Source organism: Nomia melanderi, unplaced genomic scaffold (assembly GCF_051020985.1).
Source record: "Nomia melanderi isolate GNS246 unplaced genomic scaffold, iyNomMela1 scaffold0229, whole genome shotgun sequence".
In the NCBI taxonomy this organism is placed as follows: Eukaryota; Metazoa; Arthropoda; class Insecta; order Hymenoptera; family Halictidae; genus Nomia; species Nomia melanderi.
Genome location: NW_027475344.1, coordinates 25,001 through 32,500, shown reverse-complemented (window position 1 = coordinate 32,500; position 7,500 = coordinate 25,001). Strand labels below are relative to the sequence as shown.

General features: G+C 50.3%; 1 non-coding gene across 1 annotated transcript; it reads left to right on the top strand.

Moving 5' to 3' along the window:
- The first annotated feature begins 6,749 nt into the window (after positions 1–6,749).
- Positions 6,750–6,904, top strand: LOC143175848 (5.8S ribosomal RNA). The gene has a single exon (XR_013000508.1). It is a non-coding gene; the product is annotated as a 5.8S ribosomal RNA (ribosomal RNA).
- Positions 6,905–7,500: the final 596 nt, after the last annotated feature.

Below are 7,500 nucleotides of genomic sequence, written 5' to 3'. Positions count from 1 at the left end.
AGAGGAGGAAGGAGCGATAAACGTGCAACAACGCTTCCTCGTGAAAAATACTTGAACGATCATGCACAGAGAGGTATCTCGATACCTGCTCTGCTGTATGACTAGACGGCTTACGCGCGGAGAGTTCATCTCCCGTCCGTCGGAAATTTCGAACGGCTTACGCGCGGAGAAATACACTTCTCCCGTCCGTCGAAATTTTTTTTTTTTACTTTGAACAAGGCGCATAGAGCCCGCCGAACCACGATTTCCGTGCGTCTTACATCTTTCGACGATGGGACGATCCACGCGAAGAGTTGTTTCGTGCTCGCGCGAGGTGCGATAGCGTCGATTCGCTTTTCTGTACGGGGAGAAATAGAACGATGAGTTGACTTATCGGGTCTTCGTTGGAATTACCGTCGCTGGCATTGTAAACTCCAGATGACCTTGTGATTCCTTCGTCGGGCACTGGTAAAGGGTGGCGATGATTCGTTCTATAATAGAAATACCCGTCGTAGCGATTCGGCCGAGACACCCGCCACGAAACACTCTCTCGTCGTGGAATCCCCGCATCGGAGAGTAAAACGCGCGAAGGCTTACTATGAGAGAAGAAATAGTATATGCCGGTGGTTCGCGTGTGTAGGCTCTATACGAAATTGCGATTCAAGAGAGTAGGAAAAGACGCGATGAACCACGATTTCCGTGCGTCTTACGTCTCTCGACGATGGGACGATCCACGCGAAGAGTTGTTACGTGCTCGCGCGAGGTGCGATAGCGTCGATTCGCCTTTCTGTACGGGGAGAAATAGAACGATGAGCTGACTTATCGGGTCTTCGTTGGAATTACCGTCGCTGGCATTGTAAACTCCAGATGACCTTGTGATTCCTTCGTCGGGCACTGGTAAAGGGTGGCGATGATTCGTTCTATAATAGAAATACCCGTCGTAGCGTTTCGGCCTAGTCACCCGCCACGAAACACTCTCTCGTCGTGGAATCCCCGCGTCGGAGAATAAAACGCCGAAGGCTTACTTATGAAACTTACGTCTCTCGACGATGGGACGATCCACGCGAAGAGTTGTTACGTGCACGCGTATGGTGCGATTGCGTCGATTCGCTTTTCTGTACGGGGAGCAATAGAACGTTGAGTTGACTTATCGGGTCTTCGTTGGAATTACCGTCGCTGGCATTGTAAACTCCAGATGACCTTGTGATTCCTTCGTCGGGCACTGGTAAAGGGTGGCGATGATGCGTTCTATAATAGAAATACCCGTCGTAGCGTTTCTTCCGAGTCAACCCGCTCACGAAACACTCTCTCGTCGTGGAATCCCCGCGTCGGAGAGTAAAACGCGAATTCATAGTATGGAAACTTACGTCTCTCGACGATGGGACGATCCACGCGAAGAGTTGTTACGTGCACGCGTATGGTGCGATTGCGTCGATTCGCTTTTCTGTACGGGGAGTAATAGAACGTTGAGTTGACTTATCGGGTCTTCGTTGGAATTACCGTCGCTGGCATTGTAAACTCCAGATGACCTTGTGATTCCTTCGTCGGGCACTGGTAAAGGGTGGCGATGATGCGTTCTATAATAGAAATACCCGTCGTAGCGTTTCTTCCGAGTCAACCCGCTCACGAAACTCTCTCTCGTCGTGGAATCCCCGCGTCGGAGAGTAAAACGCGAATTCATACTATGAAAACTTACGTCTCTCGACGATGGGACGATCCACGCGAAGAGTTGTTTACGTGCACGCGTATGGTGCGATTGCGTCGATTCGCTTTTCTGTACGGGGAGAAATAGAACGTTGAGTTGACTTATCGGGTCTTCGTTGGAATTACCGTCGCTGGCATTGTAAACTCCAGATGACCTTGTGATTCCTTCGTCGGGCACTGGTAAAGGGTGGCGATGATGCGTTCTATAATAGAAATACCCGTCGTAGCGTTTCTTCCGAGTCAACCCGCTCACGAAACTCTCTCTCGTCGTGGAATCCCCGCGTCGGAGAGTAAAACGCGAATTCATACTATGAAAACTTACGTCTCTCGACGATGGGACGATCCACGCGAAGAGTTGTTTACGTGTACGCGTATGGTGCGATTGCGTCGATTCGCTTTTCTGTACGGGGAGAAATAGAACGTTGAGTTGACTTATCGGGTCTTCGTTGGAATTACCGTCGCTGGCATTGTAAACTCCAGATGACCTTGTGATTCCTTCGTCGGGCACTGGTAAAGGGTGGCGATGATGCGTTCTATAATAGAAATACCCGTCGTAGCGTTTCTTCCGAGTCAACCCGCTCACGAAACTCTCTCTCTCGTCGTGGAATCCCCGCGTCGGAGAGTAAAACGCCGAAGGCTTACTATGAAACTTACGTCTCTCGACGATGGGACGATCCACGCGAAGAGTTGTTACGTGCACGCGTATGGTGCGATTGCGTCGATTCGCTTTTCTGTACGGGGAGTAATAGAACGTTGAGTTGACTTATCGGGTCTTCGTTGGAATTACCGTCGCTGGCATTGTAAACTCCAGATGACCTTGTGATTCCTTCGTCGGGCACTGGTAAAGGGTGGCGATGATGCGTTCTATAATAGAAATACCCGTCGTAGCGTTTCTTCCGAGTCAACCCGCTCACGAAACTCTCTCTCGTCGTGGAATCCCCGCGTCGGAGAGTAAAACGCGAATTCATACTATGAAAACTTACGTCTCTCGACGATGGGACGATCCACGCGAAGAGTTGTTTACGTGCACGCGTATGGTGCGATTGCGTCGATTCGCTTTTCTGTACGGGGAGAAATAGAACGTTGAGTTGACTTATCGGGTCTTCGTTGGAATTACCGTCGCTGGCATTGTAAACTCCAGATGACCTTGTGATTCCTTCGTCGGGCACTGGTAAAGGGTGGCGATGATGCGTTCTATAATAGAAATACCCGTCGTAGCGTTTCTTCCGAGTCAACCCGCTCACGAAACTCTCTCTCGTCGTGGAATCCCCGCGTCGGAGAGTAAAACGCGAATTCATACTATGAAAACTTACGTCTCTCGACGATGGGACGATCCACGCGAAGAGTTGTTTACGTGCACGCGTATGGTGCGATTGCGTCGATTCGCTTTTCTGTACGGGGAGAAATAGAACGTTGAGTTGACTTATCGGGTCTTCGTTGGAATTACCGGATGACCTTGTGATTCCTTCGTCGGGCACTGGTAAAGGGTGGCGATGATTCGTTCTATAATAGAAATACCCGTCGTAGCGATTCGGCCGAGACACCCGCCACGAAACTCTCTCTCGTCGTGGAATCCCCATGTCGGAGAGTAAAACGCGAAGGCTAACTATATAAGAAACATATAGTATTATTTATGCCTGTGGTTCTCCGTTTGTCCTACTCTCAGATACGCGACTCGGAGAGTTACGAATAATCGTGATGGACCACGATTTCTGTACGTCTTACATCTTTCGACGATGGGACGATCCACGCGAAGAGATCATTCCTGCTTGCGTGAGGTGCGATAGCGCCGATTCGCTTTTCTGTACGGGGAGAAATAGAACGATGAGTTGACTTATCGGGTCTTCGTTGGAATTACCGTCGCTGGCATTGTAAACTCCAGATGACCTTGTGATTCCTTCGTCGGGCACTGGTAAAGGGTGGCGATGATTCGTTCTATAATAGAAATACCCGTCGTAGCGATTCGGCCGTGTCACCCGCCACGAAAATCTCTCTCGTCGTGGAATCCCCGCGTCGTAGAGTAAACGCGAAGGCTTGCTATAGAAGACTATAGTTTATACGCCTGTGGTTCACCGGTTGCCTGCTCTCCGGGGTACGCGATCGCGCAGGAGTTACGGAAGAACTTGATGGGCCACGATCTCCAAGCGGCTATATCTTTCGACGATGGGACGATTCACGCGAAGAGAACGTTCGTGCATGCGTGAGGTGCGATAGCGTTGATTCGCTTGTCTGTACGGGGAGAAATAGAACGATGAGTTGACTTATCGGGTCTTCGTTGGAATTACCGTCGCTGGCATTGTAAACTCCAGATGACCTTGTGATTCCTTCGTCGGGCACTGGTAAAGGGTGGCGATGATTCGTTCTATAATAGAAATACCCGTCGTAGCGTTTCGACCGATGTCACCCGCCACGAAATTCTCTCTCGTCGTGGAATCCCCGCGTCGGAGAGTAAAACGCGAAGGCTAACTATATAAGAAACATATAGTATTATTTATGCCTGTGGTTCTCCGTTTGTCCTACTCTCAGATACGCGACTCGGAGAGTTACGAATAATCGTGATGGACCACGATTTCTGTACGTCTTACATCTTTCGACGATGGGACGATCCACGCGAAGAGATCATTCCTGCTTGCGTGAGGTGCGATAGCGCCGATTCGCTTTTCTGTACGGGGAGAAATAGAACGATGAGTTGACTTATCGGGTCTTCGTTGGAATTACCGTCGCTGGCATTGTAAACTCCAGATGACCTTGTGATTCCTTCGTCGGGCACTGGTAAAGGGTGGCGATGATTCGTTCTATAATAGAAATACCCGTCGTAGCGATTCGGCCGTGTCACCCGCCACGAAAATCTCTCTCGTCGTGGAATCCCCGCGTCGTAGAGTAAACGCGAAGGCTTGCTATAGAAGACTATAGTTTATACGCCTGTGGTTCACCGGTTGCCTGCTCTCCGGGGTACGCGATCGCGCAGGAGTTACGGAAGAACTTGATGGGCCACGATCTCCAAGCGGCTATATCTTTCGACGATGGGACGATTCACGCGAAGAGAACGTTCGTGCATGCGTGAGGTGCGATAGCGTTGATTCGCTTGTCTGTACGGGGAGAAATAGAACGATGAGTTGACTTATCGGGTCTTCGTTGGAATTACCGTCGCTGGCATTGTAAACTCCAGATGACCTTGTGATTCCTTCGTCGGGCACTGGTAAAGGGTGGCGATGATTCGTTCTATAATAGAAATACCCGTCGTAGCGTTTCGACCGATGTCACCCGCCACGAAATTCTCTCTCGTCGTGGAATCCCCGCGTCGGAGAGTAACCGCCGAAGGCTTGCTATAGAAGACTATAGTTTATACGCCTGTGGTTCACCGGTTGCCGGCTCTCCGGGGCACGCGATCGCGCGAAGGTTACGGAGGGACGTGAAGCGCCCGAGCAATGAAACGTCCGCAGGAGGAAACGAGCAACCGCCGAACATTGTTTCGCGACGTTTCCATAATGTATTGTCGTTTCGCTCGCATCCCGCTTCTTTCCCCTAGTTTCCTCGACGCGTAGTTTCGCAGCCTTAGTGGACGAATCATTCTCGATTCGAGGAAAGATATGCAGTGGGGCGTGCAATGAGCCCGCCAGAGACCACGATCTCCAATGCGTCTTTACATCTTTCGACGATGGGATGATCCACGCGAAGAGAACGTTCGTGCTTGCGCGAGGTGCGTTAGCGTCGATTCGCTTTTCTGTACGGGGAGAAATAGAACGATGAGTTGACTTATCGGGTCTTCGTTGGAATTACCGTCGCTGGCATTGTAAACTCCAGATGACCTTGTGATTCCTTCGTCGGGCACTGGTAAAGGGTGGCGATGATTCGTTCTATAATAGAAATACCCGTCGTAGCGATTCGGCCGAGTCACCCGCCACGAAACTGTCTCTCTTTCGTCGTGGAAACCCCGCGTCGGAGAGTAAAACGCGCGAAGGCTGTGACTGTAACATATATATATACAGTATACAATGCCTGTGGTTTTTGCGCGTGTCGGCTCTTCGGTATACGCGATCGGCCAGAGTTACGGAGGGACGGTGAAGCGCACGAGAAATTGAAACGGCCGCACGATTGGAACCGAGCAACCGTCGAACATTGTTTCGCGACGTTTCCATAATGCGTTTTCGTTTCGCTCGCATACCGCTTCTTTTCCCCTAGTCTCTGAGACGCGTTTTCGAGCCGTTCTTCTACTATCGATTCTCGTAGAGAGAAGGGACCGGGTAGTCTGGAAGTGGAACCCGCATCTTGCGTGTACCGTACACGGAATTGAGAGGACCGGCCGTGAAGCTCGTTTTAAAGCCGTGCGTCTGACACCCAACTCTTGCGCGCCAATTTCGCGGCAAGAGATAATATGGGACGAATGACCGGCAAAGAGCCAGCTGTGAAGTCTGTTTTTTTAATCGAATCCGTGGACGTGTGTATGCCGTAGCGTCGCTCGTCGTGTTCGTTCATGGTCGTTCCGAGAGAAAGAACGAAAGCGGTAACGAAGGGACCGGCCGTGAAGCTCGTTTTAAAGCCGCGCGTCTGACACCCAACTCTTGCGCGCCAATTTCGCGGCAAGAGATAACATGGGACGAATGACCGGCAAAGAGCCAGCTGTGAAGTCTTTTTTCATTATTTGCTTTCAATCGATCGATCGGTACGATTCGTGCAACGTTTCGCGCGATGCGACGCGAAAACATGCGCGCAACAATAGATGCGTCTGATCGGAAGAACGCGAGGGTCGACTGCACGCGATGGATTCAGTATCGGGTAGGATACAAAATATATCCCCGTCGTTTCCACGCGTGCGAGTCTTCTGCGTCTTTCGCGGGTTTTTGAATGCACTATACGCCCGGAACGTCGAGAAATATATACATATTACTTGAACGTTTTTCGTCTCGAAAGGCTTCGGTGTCGTCTCCAAGGCGACGCCTGAATCTCCTTCGCGCGCTGGTCGGAGATTCAGGTATCAACTTTTATCTTCTCTTTGAAAGAAGAGAGATATTAGGTCGAACAAATGAGAATAAAATTATATATGTGAAATATAAAATTTATACGATTACCCTGAACGGTGGATCACTTGGCTCGTGGGTCGATGAAGAACGCAGCTAATTGCGCGTCAACGTGTGAACTGCAGGACACATGAACATCGACATTTCGAACGCACATTGCGGTCCACGGATACAATTCCTGGACCACGCCTGGCTGAGGGTCGTTTACGTACCATACACTGCTTGCGTAGCTCTGTCAAATCCCCGCCGTCGTTCACCTCTTCGGATCGAACGTTTTTTTACCGAAGGGCGCAAAGAACGTTTCTGAGTCGGGTTAAGAGAAGGATGCTACGTACGAGCGAACGATGGGTGTCTCGTCGGCGTTTGTCGCGGACACGCGAAAATTCTGTGAATTTCACGGACAGTGTACGTTCTAGTTGTTGCAAAACGATCGGAATCGTTTGTATGGACTCGCGTGAGTGTTCGCGGCGTCGTGCGTCGTTCAATTACGACCGCCCGCGGATACCGCTCCACTGCGATATGGATCTGAGCGACAACTTTTTCGGCTGTTCGTGAGATGAACGGTTTCGTGTGTTTAGAAAAATTTTTTTTCCCGCGCTCCCGACGTCACCTGAAATGATGCGTCAGAGGTGAAAGAAAATATTAAGAAGTCGAGAGAGAGAGAGACTACACACGTTTTATTCATATTTTGTATACCGTGCGTGAGACGGATGTGCACGACACGTCGTATGTCGGTATATTACCGACTGGCCCCAGGGAGATTGTTTTCTTCCTCTCTTACGAATGAGATGTACGTTTC